This window comes from Octopus sinensis, linkage group LG2 (genome assembly GCF_006345805.1).
Source record: "Octopus sinensis linkage group LG2, ASM634580v1, whole genome shotgun sequence".
Lineage (NCBI taxonomy): Eukaryota > Metazoa > Mollusca > Cephalopoda > Octopoda > Octopodidae > Octopus > Octopus sinensis.
Window position 1 is genome coordinate 144,983,096 of NC_042998.1, and position 17,973 is coordinate 145,001,068.

Sequence of the window (17,973 nt, forward strand, 5' to 3'; positions counted from 1 at the left end):
CTTGAATGTCACAAGTGACCAAGCATAGAAGGAAAATGAAAATCGAAAGGGACTATTCAGCATTTAGGTAAGCTAACATTTTAAAAATAACTATTATGCAAACAGCAATTTATTCTCAAAAGATATATTAATGAAAATACTTCTGTAATGCAAGTTATGAAATGTGAGCTAATTGACAAAAAAAAAAAAGCTGAAACTACACATCACAGGTGAGTTAATTCATTTATAATTAAATATTACTTTGATATCCAAATTTAATAATTTGGGAATTTTATAAATTATATATAAATATCAACAAAACATATCCGTTTTTGAGGATTCATGCTTTGCAAACTTTATCTTTTACTACTTACTGATTGATGTAAACAATTTTCTCAACATTAAATTTAGCTAATAACTTCTTGTATGCTAAACTTCATCATTATCACCATTTTGACATCCACTTTTCCATGCTTGCATAGGTCAGAAGGTATTTGTCGAGGCAGATTTTCTATAATTGCATGCCCTTCCTGTTGCCAACCCTCACCCGTTTCCAAGCATGGAAATATTTCGCCATGGCCAGACTTGTTTTCATAGAAGATTAGAAACAAATGACACCACATGCATAATGGCAATATTCATTTACAGCTAACATGCAATGTCAAGATGAAGAGGCACACATACATAGCAGGATTCTTTCAGTTTCCATCTGCCAAATCCATTCATGAGGCTTCAGTTGGCCAGGAGCTATTGCTGAAGAGGTGAAGGTGTATGGCTTACTGTATAGTATATGGCTCAAAATTGTAAGGTCATGAGTTTGATTCCCGGCAGTGCATTGTGTCCTTGAACAAAACACTTTATTTCACATCGCTCCAGTCCACTCAGCTGGCAAAACTGAGTAGTACCTGTATTTCAAAGGGCCAGCCTTGTCCCATTCTGCATCACACTGAATTTCCCTGAGAACTATGCTAAGAGTATACATATCTGTAGAGTGCTCAGCGACTTGCACACTAATTTCGTGAGCATGCTGTTCCACTGAATGGATCAACTGGATCTGTCATCATAACCAATGGAGTGCACCAGTTTATTGTAGAAGACACTTGCCCAAGGCACCATTCAGTAGGTAGCCATGCTACAAACCAAGTACTGCCACATCACCAGACAGAAAATACGACAGAACCAAATTCTCATTAAAATGCTAAGTGAGCAATGTCATTAAATGTAAAGCACTGTACTATAGTCTGGTGTTTTGGCATTTAAAGCAGTATAATTATCTGGCTAATTAATGCATTGTAACATTTTAAATAGTGGTGTTTATATGTTTTAATTAATGTCGTTTTAGTACATATGCATGAATTTGTAGATTTTAAGATTCTTTTTCTAAGCACAAATGCACTCCCATTTTACTATTGGAACTAAGAATTTAACACCCATGCTTCATGGTTTATAAAATTAAGTTCTAGTTCTATGTAGTCAACAATAACTTCATAATTTTTAAAAAAAAATTAATATAAAAAAATTTCTTTCAAAATAGTGTAATCTTTTCTAAATCTCTCATAGCTATAGCTTTGTTAATTTAAATATATTAGGTTGTTACCTCTGCCAAAGAAGGAGATTATGTTTTCATCAGTGTTGATTTGTCCGTCTGTCTGTCTGTCTGTCTGTGCAAAATAACTCAAAAAGTTGTGAGCAGCGTTTGATGAAACTTGCAGCAAAGGTTGGTAATGAAACAAGGAACAGATGATGAAATTTTGGTAGTGATCCAGGAATTTTTATGGATTCTTGAAGGATTTTTCATTTGTTATATCTACTTTACATGAAGTATTACAATGTTACGTTCTTTGATTATCTCCCTTGAAAACACATTCAACATTTCCATGTAACCTATGGTGGTGTTGCTGATTCCAAAGTTTATTTTCGTTTCTCTATTAGTAATTTCACTTGCGTATCCATCTTAAAATGAGCTGCTTGGCGCAAGTCTGTGGAGGATGACATGACAAGACTAGACTATTGGGATCAACTCAAAAAGCTCAGGCTTTGCTCCTTCCACTGCTGCTGTGAGCTCTATATCTTCTGTATGATGTGGAAAATATTCCATCAACATTGCCCGTCTTTAAAATTCGTTTGAGGCTTGAATTGGTCACTATGACAGAACTATTTCACCTCAATTGGCCCCGCTCTTTTCAACATCATGCCAGACACACATAAAGGAGGAAAGTGGCTTCATGGCATTCAAACAATCCCTAGATGATTACCCCCAACAAATACCAGATAAACCACCCACACCCAGATATGTCTCTAAAAACAATAACCCTCTGCTTGAATGGGCCACGGTTCCCAACAGCTGACTGTGTATCTCTTCCAGGTGGTGCTATTAAATTAGACATAGCCTGAGTCAACTTCAGCCAAAACTTATCTAAGTAATCTAATCTATGCTGTAACCTATTAATCAAAGCATGACATCGTGGGTAGAAGCTGATATCTTAACATTTCTGATGGTCTTAAGTACAAAAAAAATTATTAAAGATTTATATACAACTACATTCATAGTATGTCTATAAACTATTGTGTTTAGACCTGGTTTCTATACTCAAACTGTTCCGTTTTGTAGATGCAATTTTTTTTTTAAAAAAAGAACTCCGAAATTAGAAAAATCAAAAATCTGCAACAATCTCGGTCACACGAGTATTGGATAAGGGATTTTCAACAGTGTAAAGAAACTGATTGTGGTGATCATAGTTTAGACAGGTTGGACATATTCTTCAAAGAGTTCATCAGTGGAAGGGCACATCCCATTGGTGTACTTGTAGACTACATGATACGCATCATGTTTTAGGTAGGTTCTCCACACACACACTCACCATTTTATGGATAAAAGATGCGCTGAAACTTGATGTGGACACTGATGAAGAAATCGCTACATTCATTGACCAGCACTAGACGTGCGTCATTCCAGGGGAAGAAGAGAGCAATTTGAGGCAGCTCGTTCTCTCTCTTCAGAAACTGTGATTGTTCCTGCAGGAATACCATGGTGTGGTGAAACTAGTGAAATCGAGGAAACAGGTGGTGTTGAAGCGTCAACCTTCAGAAATGTAGATCAACCAGTATAATACAAAGATCCTCAAAATCTGGCATGCTAACAAGGACCTGCAGTTCATCATGGACCCATACTTGTGCATCATGTACATCACCAGTTACATAATGAAAAGTGAGAGGGCTATGAGTGAACTGCTGAAAAAAAGTAGCTGAAGAAAGCAGAGGTGAAGACTTGAAATCAAAACTGAGAAAAGTAGGATCAGGTTTTCTAAACAACAGGGAAGTTAGTGCTTAGGAGGCTGCCTACAGGATCCTCTACCTGCCACTGAAGAGGGACAGTCGAAAAGTGTTTTTCAACACTACACCAGAAGACAAACGTGTGTACATGCTTAACCCTTTAGTGTTCAGATTATTCTGTTAAATGTAATACCTTTTCACACAAATTGTTTTGAATTAATCATGCATTATCTTATAGCTTTGAGGTTTCAATGATGTGATTGGTTATTTTTAGAATGTCAATGTAGGTTAGGTGTGAGAGGCTAGATATGGCCAGTTCAAATATAAAACATGTAGAATATTTTGGGCCGGTTTAAACACTAAAGGGTTAAGCTGCAGAAGATCCTCCAAGGTATGGACAAAGATGATGAAGATATCTTTTGTACTTCACCTCTTGACTGCTATGCCATGCGACCTGATGTCCTTGAAGATATGTGCTTTGCAGAATTTGCAGTCACTTACACAACTGGAGGAAAAGATGTTCCTGATGACGCAGCTGACCACATCTCTGATGATTTAGATGAAAGTGATGAGATCGAAGGTGGTGACAATAACTCAGATACTGAAGAAATTGCAGACAAACTCCAGAAAATTATCACTCTAAAAAACAGCTTGAGATGCATGAAAAAACGAAAGTGCCACTGCATCATAAGGTTCCACAAAGAAAAGAAGGAAGAAGGCAGATACAGGAACCTGTTGATGCTTTACTATCCATGGCGAGATGAAGATATTGATTTGAAAGCTGACTATCCATCCTACCAAGAACACTACAAAAGCGTCGAAGCTACTATCCATTCTAATGAAGCCATGTTCAGTGTTAACACTGATGAACTGGACAGAGCCTATGATGATTTGAAAAGGATGGGACCTCCTAAGGATGGCTGGGATGCTGTGGCCCCAAATGTGGAGTTCCAACATGCAGAAGATGAAGGTGTTGTACAGGAAAGGGAGCTCCCACAGGAAGATCAATTAAGAAATGTCGATCTACCTCCTGAGCTATCAGGTAATCGCTCAGAACTTCATGTTCATTTCACTGCAGAGCTTAGTAAGGTCCAATAAATCTTAAGCAGTACAGAGCCATGATGCAAAGTTTTTCTCAGTGGGCCAGGAGGAGTTGGAAAGAGCCACATAATCAAGCTGGTTCACTATGAAACTATGAAGCTGCTAAAACCACTCTCTGGACATTTCAATCCTGATGAACTTCCCATTCTGTTGATTGCTTTCACAGAGACAGCAGCATTTGGAATTGAGGGGATGATACTGCATTCAGCTCTTGGATTTAACTGTGGACACAAGACTAGTACCCAGTACCAATCGACAGGCTGTGAGAAGCTACATATGCTCTGCTCAAGGTTGAGCAAGCTGAAGCTCCTGATTATAGATGAGGTGTCTATGGCTGGAGCCATAGACTACATCCATCACCGGCTTCAAGACATCTGTAGGAACTCTGACCCAGATTCCTAATTTGGAGGAGTCAGTGTGATGGCCGTTGGGGATCTCTACCAACTGCAACCTGTAGGCCAGAATCACGTCTTTGGCCTCCTGAGAGACAACTACACCCGCTTGCTTGGATCTCTGTGGGAGGAAAACTTCAAAGTGATGGAACTCACAGAGAGCATGCAACAAAAGGACGATCAAAGTTTTGCCCAATTGTTGATGAGGGTCAGGACAGCTACCTGCATGGAAGACGATATAACCTTGCTTAAGACCAGAGTCATCACCAAAGACAATGACTACCCAGCGAACACCCTTCACGTGTTTAATACAAACAAAGAGGTTGATGAACACAACACAGAACACCTCAAGCTGCTTGACCCGATTTATGACATCAAAGCTATCGCCAAAAAGAAAGACATCCAGACTGGCCTCATTGATGTTGCCATTTGCACTAAGGCGTCAGACATTGGCAGCCTCAGACAGGTAGTGTCTGTAGCAGTTAGCACTAGAGTGATGATAATTGTCAACATAGATGTCTCTGACGGTCTGGCAAATGGCATCAGTGGCACAGTTTTGGGATCGACAACACCAGTAGTGACGTCCATACAATCCTAGTCGAATTTGACAGTGAACGGATAGGTAAGCAGGCCATCGCTGACAGCCAGTACAAGAGGTCGTTCCTGGGAGCAGTTCTCATCAAACGACTTGATATTCAGTTCTATACTGGGAGGAGTAGACGATCTGTAGAGGCAAAGCTTTCACAATTTCTTCTCTCACTGGCCTGGGGTTGCATCATACATAAAGTCCAGAGCAAGACCATGGATAAGGTTGTTGTTGCCATGCAAGGAAAAGGTTCCTTCATGCCTGGCCAGACATATGTTGCTTTGAGTCACATCCGACACTTGAGTGGCCTCTTCTTGCTTGGATCTGATGCCAGTGCAATTCACACTGGTCCAGCTGTTGTTCATGAAATGGACAGGCTTCAACAGTAAACGTCAGAAACTTTGCCTTCCGCTGCTCCCACAGTTACACATGGAAGACTGCAGATCAGGCTGCTCAATATCAGGTCCTACTTTGAACATGAACAAGACACCAAAGCGGACAACACTCTTCAAAATATTGATATGTTTTGTTTCATGGAAACGTTCTTGAAGCAGAATCAACAAGTATCATCCATCCTACCGCAGTCGACGATCACTAGAGCAGACAGGCCTGCTGCACTGGGGTGATGACTTGCCAAGCAGGAGATCGCCCCCACGGATATACATTGAATGTCAGAGGCTTAGAGTACATCGCTGTTAGGCTAACCATCTTGTCAACAAAAATCAATATCATCACCATTTACAGATCTTTCGTACCAGTTGCTCCTTTTCTCACCAGCCTGCATTATCTTATAAGATCTTTGCCAAGGAATCATCTGACCATAGTCCTTGGTAATTTCAACGTGGATCTCCTTGATACCCCTAACCATGAGATTTTGACAACTATGAAGCAGTTTGGATTCGAGCAACTAGTCCAAAAACCCACCATCAACTATGGAAGCCTGGTAGACCATGTTTATGCGAACTGGGATTGTAACCAACTGTTACTTTATATGAAAAAATTGTAACTGGCTGTTACTTTATGAGAAAATCACTCAACATAGTTTGGTTGTTATCATTTTCATGAGGTCTGTGGGTATGAATTTTGTATACCAATACAGTTGGAAAAGAAAAAGAGTCAAGATTAAATGCAAGGTATACATAATTGAGTTTTTAAATGACTGAAATAACAATTAAAAATGTGACATTTCATGTGAAACAACCTAATATTATATAAAATAGTCTCACTCACAAAGGCTCAAGATACGAGTTGAAGCAACACAGAACTTTTCACTCCAGATCAGATTTAATGTCAATTTTGATTTTAACATGCTTGCATGGAGTTTATTGAAGCAGATTTTCTATGGCTGGAAGCCCTTCCTGTCACCAACCCTCACCCGTTTCCAAACAGGGTAATATTTCCACCCTGGCCAGGCACGTTTTCTCAAAATAATGGAAATGAATAACACTACTTGTATGACAGCAACACAAACAACTATTATAGCATGTTGAGACAAGGAGACAAATCTACACAGACACATTATGTGTGTGTGTATCCCCAACAGCCTTCCTTCAATTTCTGTCTACTAAATTCACACACAAGGCTTTGGTTGGCCCAGAAAATAGAAGACATTTGCCCAAAGTGCGACACAGTGGGACTGGACATGAAACCATGTGACTGAGAAGCAAACTTTGCTTCATTTTAAACATACCAGATTTATTCTGGTGTTGCAGTTGACAATAGGAAGAATATTATAAAAATCAAAACTTGTGAGTAGAGGGGCTACTACAGTACATACAAAGTTGTTGATTTACAAATCTGTCCCAACCATGCCAGTATGAAAAAAAAATAGGAAAGGAAAGAAACCTGATGATGTTACTAATTACAATTTCATCCAATGAAATGTGATAAAATTTCCTCCAAAACTGACATATAATTGCGCTGATTTTCAACCAAACTTCAATACAAACATAGTACAATTGGAATAAATGAATTTAAAAAATATATAAAATAATTTAATTCTCAATATTTAGTTTTTGAATATATTTTGTACAACAATTATAGCCAGCAATATCTAGCCAATATATGTGACAGTGTTTATATTATATTTTGTATCTCATGTGATTTTGGCTTTTCATATAAACCACAGTCAATAGCCAAATAATAAAATAAAATAATATTAAATTAATGCCTTGAGATTTAATGACAAATTTCCAAAAATCTAAAACGATGAAGAAGTAATTAAATGGAACGCACGTTGGTGTATAAGCACAAGTAACATACACACACACACACACACATATATATATATATATAAGGTCATCGAGGTAGTCAGAATATGTGACAGAATATTGAAGATTAGATTAGTGCTCCATCATAGTTTAGCAACTATTATATCGGCCTATGCCCCTCAGCTAGGGTTACCCGATGGACAGAAAGACCGTTTCTATGACACCCTACTGCAGACCACCTCATTGACGAACAACAGGGACCTTCTCTTTGTGGCTGGTGACTTCAATGGGCATGTTGGACGATATGCTGAGGGCTTCTATGGCGTTCATGGAGGATATGGTTATGGTTCTCGCAATGAGGAGGGAACCAGGTTTGCAACACTAACTTCAGGAAACCAACAAGCCACTTGGTCACCTACCGTTCGGGCCAGCATACTAGCCAAATCGACTACATCCTTGCCAGAAAAAGGGAAAGATGGCTGCTTATGAATGCCAAAACCTTCCCAGGCGAAGAATGTACCCCACAACATAGAATGGTAGTCAGTGACTTTAGGATCAGGACTAAGAGGACGACTAGAAGACGACCAACATGGAGAAGAAGGGTCTGGAAGCTTAAAGACCCTGCTAATGGACAGAGATTTAGAGACATGTTACTTGAAGCCTTCGACGAAATAGAAGGGGGCATAGCTACACATGGGGTAGAAGATAACTGGGCGTTTCTAAGGGACAACCTGCTGAAAGCCACTGACCAGATCTGTGGCTGGTGCAAAGTCCCCACAAGACCCAAAATAACGTGGTGGTGGAACAATACTGTTGACAGGGCTATTAGACAAAAGAAACAGGCTTGGAAGGACTGGACTGCAAGAAGGGAAGCTAGGAGGCAGGTTTATTTAGCCAGAGGGGAAGCAGATAGGAAAAAATTTGCCAATGTCCTGCGCCGTGAGGATGAAAGACTTGAGGTATTTCGTATAGCAAGACAGTGTGTGAGAGAGAATCGTGATGTGGTAGGAGAAAAATGTGTTCGCACAGATGACGGCTCACTTGCGCTAAATGAGGATGCAAAGAGAGAGGTTTGGAGAAGCCACTATGAAAGGTTGCTGAATGAGGAAAATGAATGGGATAAAGAGAGTCTGCCGAATGTTGACCCAACAGAGGGACCAGCAATCCGAGTTGACAGTTCCTTAGTAGATAAGGCAATTAAAAGCATGAAAACAAGGAAAGCCCCAGGCCCATCAGGAATTACTGCAGAGATGCTCAAAATATCTGGTAGTGTCGGCTATAGCCTAGTCACCCGTATAGTTAACCAGGTGATACACGAAGGAGTCATTCCCAATGACTGGTGTAGCAGCATAATAGTCAGCTGCTACAAAGGTAAAGGTGACGCCCTAGATACAAATAACTACAGGGGTATCAAGCTGCTGGATCAGGTAATGAAGGTTACGGAGAGGGTTATAGCCCAACTAATTAGAGAGAGAGTTAACCTAGATCAGATGCAGTTTGGGTTCATGCCAGGGAAAAGTACTACTGATGCTATTTTCATGGTAAGACAGCTGCAAGAGAAATACCTAGCCAAAGACAAGCCCCTATACCTGGCTTTTGTTGATATGGAGAAAGCCTTCGACAGGGTCCCCCGATCCCTCATCTGGTAGTCAATGAGGAAACTAGGGATAGATGAATGGTTAGTGAAAGCTGTACAAGCCATGTACAGAGATGCTGCTAGGCTAGTAAGGTGAGGGTTGGCACTGAGTACAGTGAAGAATTCAAGGTAGAGGTTGGGGTCCACCAAGGTTCAGTCCTCAGTCCCCTCCTATTTATCATAGTCCTCCAGGCAATAACGGAGGAATTCAAGACAGGATGCCCCTGGGAGCTCCTCTATGCTGATGACCTTGTTCTAATTGCTGAGTCTCTATCAGAACTAGAGGAGAAGTTTCAGGTATGGAAACAAGGTTTAGAATCGAAGGGCCTTAGAATCAACCTAGCCAAAACCAAAGTCCTAATAAGTAGGAAGGTAGACCAATCACAAACGCCTTCAGGTAGATGGCCCTGCTCGATCTGTAGAAAAGGTGTAGGTAGAAACTCTATAAGATGCACCAAGTGTAAGCTATGGACACATAAGAGGTGCAGCAATGTCAAAGGAAGGCTAACTAGGAAGATGGTTTTTGTATGTGGCAGATGCTCAGGAACAATTAACACTGAAAATGCTCTGAGACCAACTTCCGTCACTTTCCAGGGAGAAAAGCTAGAAGTAGTTGATAGTTTCCGTTACCTAGGTGACCAAGTCAGTAGCGGGGGCGGGTGCGCTGAAAGTATAACTGCTAGAGTAAGAATAACCTGGGCAAAGTTTAGAGAGCTCTTACCCCTGCTGGTGACAAAAGGCCTCTCGCTCAAAGTAAAAGGCAGACTGTATGATGCATGTGTACGTACAGCCATGCTACATGGTAGTGAAACTTGGGCTGTGACTGCTGAGGATTTGCGTAAGCTCGCAAGAAATGAAGCTAGTATGCTCCGATGGATGTGTAACGTCAGTGTTCATAATCGACAAAGTGTAAGTACCTTGAGAGAAAAGTTGAACCTAAGAAGCATCAGTTGTGTGCAAGAGAGACGTATGCGCTGGTATGGTCATGTGATGAGAATGGCTGAAGATAGTTGTGTGCGAAAGTGCCACAGCCTGGCAGTTGAGGGGACCTGTGGAAGAGGTAGACCCAGGAAAACCTGGGTCGAGGCGGTGAAGCACGACCTTCGAAATTTAGGTCTCACCAAGGAAATGACCAGTGACCGAGACCTTTGGAAGTATGCTGTGCGTGAGAAAACCCGGCAAGACCAGTGAGAACAGTCAAAATCAAAATCAAACCAAATTGAGGTCGATCAACATCAGGGGCCCTGTGCAGGTGACACGTAAAAGCACCATCCGTTCGTAGCCGTTTGCCAGCCCTGTCTGGCCCCCGTGTCGGTGGCACGTAAAAGCACCATCCGTTCGTAGCCGTTTGCCAGCCCTGTCTGGCCCCCGTGTCGGTGGCACGTAAAAGCACCATCCGTTTGTGTTCGTTGCCAGCCTGGCCTGGCCCCCGTGCCGGTGACACGTAAAAGCACCATCCGTTTGTGGCCGTTTGCCAGCTCTGTCTGGCCCCCGTGCCGGTGACATGTAAAAGCACCATCCGTTCGTGGCCGCTTGCCAGCTCTGTCTGGCCCCCGTGCCGGTGACACGTAAAAGCACCATCCGTTCAAGCCGTTTGCCAGCCCTGTCTGGCCCCCATGTCGGTGACATGTAAAAGCACCATCCGTTCGTGGCCGCTTGCCAGCTCTGTCTGGCCCCCGTGCCGGTGACACGTAAAAGCACCATCCGTTCAAGCCGTTTGCCAGCCCTGTCTGGCCCCCATGTCGGTGACATGTAAAACCACCATCCGTTCGTGTCCGTTGCCAGCCTCGCCTGGCCCCCATGCCGGTGACTCGTAAAAGCACCATCCGCTCGTGGCCGTTTGCCAGCCTCGCCTGGCCCCCGTGCAGGTGACACGTAAAAGCACCATCCGTTTCGTGGCTGTTTGCCAGCTCTGTCTGGCACCTGTGCGGGTGGCACGTAAAAAGCACCCACTACACTCACGGAGTGGTTGGCGTTAGGAAGGGCATCCAGCCGTAGAAACACTGCCAGATCTGACTGGGCCTGATGAAGCCTTCCAGCTTCACAGACCCCAGTTGAACCGTCCAACCCATGCCAGCATGGAGAACGGACGCTAAATGATGATGATGATGATATATATATATATATATATATATTATATATATCACCATTTTAATGGTCACTTTTTCATGTAGTTACTGAAGCAGATATTCTATAGATAGATGCTGTTTCTGTCATCAACACCCATCCAATTCCAAGGTAATATTTCCCCATGGTCAGACTTTTTTTCAGTACTGGAAATGAACGACGCAAATTCCGTTTGCCCCATGCAAGTATGGATCAGTGGACATTAAAATGAGGATAAATGGGTGCTCACAATAATTATGTAATATGACTCATGAAAGTTCTTTTGTTCACAGTTGTCAGGGAGACTGAGAACTATCTAAGAATATCAAAAATTAAAAAAAGAATTATTTGAAGAACAGGCAAATCGTGTCTGTCGCATTCCTCAAACATATACACATAACCAATGAGATAAATCAACTTATTTGAACCGAATGTCTTTCAACCCATATTCTACAGACTTAGAAAGAAGGGCGTATCGTTAATGTTTCTAAGTTAAGTGTGCCTGGAGAGACGAAAGGATCATAGCAGGAATAGGTTTTCTGACCTCGGGTTATGCAAGAAACAAATGAAATCTTAAAAACAAAAGATTTACAAGAGATGAGTTTTTAAATTTACAATAAAAGTTATATTTGTACTCGAAAGGTATTCTGGTTCCTTGATGAGACAGGAATGGCAATGAGAACCAAAATGACAAAGCAGAGATAAAAAGATAATCAAAGTTTCACAGAGAGAGAAATTACAGAAATGAAACGCTAATACAAAAACATCATTGACGAAAATTTTAATATATTGGTACAAAAATCACATCGATAACTATAGGTTTGCGGAAGTAAAGAAAAAAAATTCCAAGGAATTCCCAATTATAACCAACATGTGAAAATGGTAAACAAGTAGAGCCCAAGAATACGTAATTTGTTCCGATTTCTAACACGAAATCCTTAACGATTTTTCGCTCGACAACAAACATGAAATAAATAAGATTGAAGATTATTTAATTGCATGAAACAAAGAATTGGGAATAAAATAGAAAATAATTTCTTCAAAACAGGTAGAAAAATAAAGTTTTTGCACGTGTCGGTCGCAAGGATTTATTTATTTATTGAGAACATAAAGATTGGCGTTTTCTTCATAGCTTTCAAATATTTCAAAAATATATTCAAACAGCAAATGTTTCAAAGGAAAAGCAGACTCGGGTTACCAGCTAATGATCAGAAACAAGTGACTCAGTACTGAAAATAGGAACCTTTCAGTCATAATGTATTAAAGAATACTCTATATTTGTTTCGCTTCTGATGAAACAGAAAGTTATCGCAGTTTTGTGAGATTTGGCTGTTATTTCTAGCATTGGAGAGGAGATTGAAATTTTTAAGTTGCTATTTTTGAAAAATCTTTCCGGGGAGGGTTCTGTTTACATCTACATGTGCACCCACAACATTAATCGTAACCTTCGAAAACGTTATCTCTGCCAAATTTCATTTAAAAATATGCATTATTAACAAAGTTATATGAAAAAAAAACCAGACTGTGTGGGGATGAGGCACCAAACTAGTTATTCCCATTATTAAATCCTACTATAGCTACTGACACAAAATTAATTGTCTATATATGGTGCATTTTTTTTTTTTATTACAAAGAAAATGATTACATCAGTATGTTGTCTCATTAGAAAAGTAGGGCTAGTGAAACAATGGAGCATCACAGATGCCCTATATCCCTCATAAAACTGTTAGAGGGGGCGTGCAAACCTGGACTAGCGCCTAGTTCAAATATTACCAGTGGGAAACTTTACCTTTCATAATCATAAAAATAAACACGAAATAACATTATAGTCGATTTAATCAACTATGTGCGCTCTCACTATAAAACTAAGCTTGTTCCGAGTCAAAAGAAATCCAAACACTACGATCGATTATAGCAACCCTCTTCTCACAAATTTAGTTATGTAAATAATAATAATAATAATTTCTCTTATAGGTAAAAAGCCTGAAATTTTGAGGGTGGGATGGGTTCTAGACTGGTTTTATTTTATCGACTCCGGGAGTATGAAAGGTAAAGTTGACCTCGGCGGAATCTGAACTCAGGAATATCGCTAAGCATTTCGCCCGGCGTGCTAACGATTCTGCCAACTCGTCGCCTTAATAATAATAATAATAATAATAATACAAGCACAAGACTTCAAATTTTGACAGGCGAAAATTTAGCCCTAGTCAATTACATCGAGCGATACAACCCCGAAAGGATAAAAGGCAAAGATTTAATAAAAAAAAGTTCTTTGTTAACTACGATGATGTTTGATTATATATATAATTTTTTTTCTAATTTTGACATGGGGAAGGGGTTACATGATACCACCGACTCCAGTACTCAACTGGTACTTATTTAATCTACTCCGGGATTTGAAAACGTAAAGATCCGAAGAAAGGCATTTTTTCCGCCACTCTAACGATTCTTCCAACTAATAGTAATGAGTTTCCATTGGTCGTGTGATTACTTGAACGTATCAATTTTTCCCATTTTGCGTTCCCCTTTAAAATGATAGGCCTTTTATACATGTTGAAAAGCAATAACAATATTAATAAACAGTATTACTTGTAAAAATATTAATAATAATGGTAACGCTTTATTTATGACCAACTTGCTGGAAATAATGAGGAAAAAAACAAAAACATTATCAGCCAATTGAATCATACTGAATTCTTAATGACACAATTAAAACAAATATTACTTGTAATAATGTGAGATATTTATCGCATATGTATTTTTGTTGCTAATATTTCGTATTTTAACAGACAAAACAAAAAGAAAAGTTGGAGTAGGAAATATCAACTTATAAAATATTTCAAAAGTGTTCGTTTAAAAATAACAAATAAGATATAAACTGCCGTAAAAATGACAAATATTTTGTAACTCACCTAATCTTTTATATAATGGGGGTGAAATAATATTTATGTATATAGGTTTTCATTCAAATAAATTATCCAGTTTTTGTGCAACAATGCTAAAATGTAAAAATAATGTTTCCATTTTCAAACGTACCGCGCCGACATAAGTGTAGACTGTGATAATTATTGACCAATGGGAAAACAGAATGCATAATTTACACTGCCCTCTAGCACCAAAATAGTATAAACTAACTAAAAACAAATATAGGGAAGGTCAATAACTCTGTAAGTAAATATATTTTCAAACGTACACGTTGATTATTATTAAAGAAATAAATGAATAAATAAATAAAAACAAATTTTATTTACAATCAAGCATTCTTTGATCCCATACTGAAAGTGGAAATATTAACTCTTTATATACTTACTTCCTTCAAACTCTTTCAACTTTTTTTACTAACACTAATGTCCGAGGGGACTTGTTGAATTAGCTCCCCAACGGATGACGGCTCTGGTGTTTTTTTTTTGTTTTTTTTAATTTCGTTACCGATTGCTTATGATAATTTTCTACTTGTCAATTTGCGATTATAATCTGATTGAATATCAAATTAAGATTAAGATATAACTCTCGTCCCGATTTTAATTTTATTCCTGGTTTTTGTGACGGGCGTTCCTATAGAATAGAGTCGGAAATTATCTACGGGGCTAAAACTAATTTCTTCGGATCTATATAAATGTTACAAGCATGCTAGGTTATGATTCTGAACAGAAAAAAAAACTGAGATTTGTCCCCATCCACCCCATTTCCGTTATATTTTAGAGAAAATGTTTTCTACTGATATAACAGAATCGTTAATGTGGGACGGAAAATGTGAAAAAAAACTAACTTTTTGGACAAAATATTCTTTCTCAAAAGGAAACAACCACCCAATTCCTTGCCTTGTCTTTCTCTATGAAATTGTCCCAGCTATTTCGAAAGTCTGTCAAACAGGTGTCAAAATTTACCTTTATCAGTTTGACTCTTTTCTGTGAAAGATAGGATCCCATAATTTATATTCAAGCAAGGTGGCTGTTTAGTTGACTGCAGATAAATCATACCTATGATCAAAGGGCATTCTAGCCATAACCATCATGGTTTTCAAGGACTATATTGTCTAATGTGAACCTATCCATGTATGTTAACTTGTAGATGTTTCAATAGATTGCAATAATTGGAGCTTTTATTCAACTGTTAATATCACAATATTGTTTCTCAAGAATTGTGAATACAGTAGAACAAATATATGACAGTCTTCTCTGCCAGCAAATGATCTGCTAGTCCATACAACAATCTCATAAATATTTGGGTTTACATGTTTCTCTGCAGTTTAATGAAATCATTTTGTTTTGCTTGTAGTTCATGGTCTGCATCCATTATAATCTTATAGCTTCTCTGACATGCATGATTGACTGTCTTTTAGTAAGTTCATTTCTTCTATAACTGGAAGCAGATTGTAGAAAGTAATGACTGGGAGGTGATGATACTAAGTGTTCTGGATCCTGATCCCTTGTCAATGGTGCCAGATGCCAGGTTGAGACTGTCTCTGTGTAGCCATCACTGAACTCCACTCTAGCAAATTGAGGTAAGATAGTTTCCTTGAGAGTTAGCTTCTCAATCCGATCTTCTTTCCTTAGAATGTGATGATGATGTGGAGCAGTACTCACCTTACATTGCAGAAATTCCAGAAGAATTTGATCAATGACAGATTGTCTTAGAAAGCTCAGTGATCTTTTATGAGGAATCTGGTTTGTACCATACAGATCAAACATCCAAACAGAAGAAAGCACAAAACATCTTTCTAATATTTTGGGTCCCAACTGAAATTTTGAAGTGCTAATTTGATAGCTTGCTGCAAAGTCCCATTAGTTTGTTCATGTTGGCCATTGCTTTGGGGTGAGTATGGTGCTGTGCATGTCCCACTAATACTATTTCTTTTCAGAAAATTTTCTACCTTTTTACTTTCATATTGCATCCTGTGGTCTGAATGTAGGCAAGAAGGTCACCTGAACATGACAAATAGTGATAGCAAATGGTTTATCAATGTGTCTGATGACATATCCCTGTAAGCAAAGGCAAAAGAATACCTTGTGTATTCATCTACTATGACTAAAAGATACCAATTAGGTAAATTTGAGGGCAAAGGCCTGACAGTATCAATAGACATGTTCCCATGGGTGAGTTGCATAGATAGGATGACCTTCTAGTGGTTTATGAAAGCTAGGCTTAATTTCCTTGTAAACAGCACAGTTATCAGCTATGGAGCAGATCTCTGATAAGGTGAATGTGAGATTGTGGCTTCAACAATAATGGTATAGCCATGTAGATGCAGATTCACACTGTTCATTGTGTAAGTTTCTGAGGTATGTCAGGTCTTTTACTGTGTTACATCATGACAGCATATCAGCAGTGGTTGTTTTGTAAGTCCAGATGGTAACTTATGTCAAATCTAAATTCAGAAAATTCTAGTTGCCATTGAGAAAGCTTATCACTTTTAATTTGCAATGTATGCTCTGTTGAGAACAGGTATGACACCAATCATTGGTTTGTAATGACAGTAAATACAATACTGAGTTAAGCAGAACTCTCCATCATCAAATAGCTTCCATGATGGCTTCAGTCTCTCGTTCTCATTCAATAATATACTCTTTTCTTTGTGAGGCCAACAAAACTAGAGACAGAAATGCTACAGGTTTTCCATTCTGATTGAAAGTGACACCAAGTGCAGATTCTGAGGCATCCATTTTGATAATTAATGGTTTATCAAACTCAGTTGTTGCAAGACTCACATTTGATAGTTTTGAATTTTAAATGTTGATATGGCAGATAATGCTTCATTTCAGAGATGCCCAATTTGTTCAATAAATTCTCTATATGGTAAGGCATTGAGTAAGTTTCAAATATTCTGAAATCCATTTAGCATAATATGCAGCAAACCCAATAAATCTAATCAGTTGTGCCAATATTTTTGGATTTGGGAAAACTAACAATACTTGGCATCTCTGTGGATTTGGGTGTAATTCACTTTCTTCATCCACATATCCAAGGAAAGATGGCAGAGTGTGATTTGAAAAACATTTGATAGCTGACTCATGTCATACCAAAGCCTATGCTTCTCCAAGATAGATCTTGGAAAGCAACAAAACACTTGTGAAATGGTACACATTTACAGCTTTATAATTTCAGCCATTTGAGAATTAAATGGTTTAGCCATAAACACAATACAATACCTGTGAAAGGATAAAAACTATGAACCACTGCTATCAAGTACAACAAAAATGGCTTAGTAGTAGGAACGATGCTTTCACTGATCTTTTAGGTACCTATGTAGTTGTGCAGATATCAACACCTTCTTGGCCCTCCTATCCATGACACAGGTGAAGATCCAGGATGTGACAGATGAAAGGTGAGAGAGAGGGCTGCTCCAACACTTGACTGGCAATCATTTACTATTAAGTAGATTGAAAGGTAACATGAAATGAAGTGCCTTGCTCACAAAAAACAATGCAACACCTGGTCCAAGAATTGTACCTATAACATTATGATCATGAGCCCAACACCCTGACTGCTAAGCTACATACCTTCACTGAAAGGACGCAAAGTACTAAAACTTTCAATAGTAAACCAGAATTTAGAAAAAATCTTTTAAACTCTTGTAACCGATATAGCTAAAGGGAAGGGGCCAATAGCATTTTATCTACTTGGTGTTCGTGATCTACTGGATAAGAACGTTATTATCTTTGCATAAGGTGGTGAAACTAGTAGAATGGC

General features: G+C 39.0%; 1 protein-coding gene across 1 annotated transcript in view; it reads right to left on the minus strand.

Annotated features, from left to right (window-relative positions):
- Window positions 1-14,334, minus strand: part of LOC115223946 (citron rho-interacting kinase) — a 366,166-nt gene extending 351,832 nt beyond the window's left edge. Inside the window, exon 1 of the mRNA XM_036500031.1 lies at window positions 14,196-14,334. The gene's annotated coding sequence lies outside the window, so the exon portion shown is untranslated. The remainder of the gene's footprint in view (window positions 1-14,195) is intronic.
- Window positions 14,335-17,973: the final 3,639 nt, after the last annotated feature.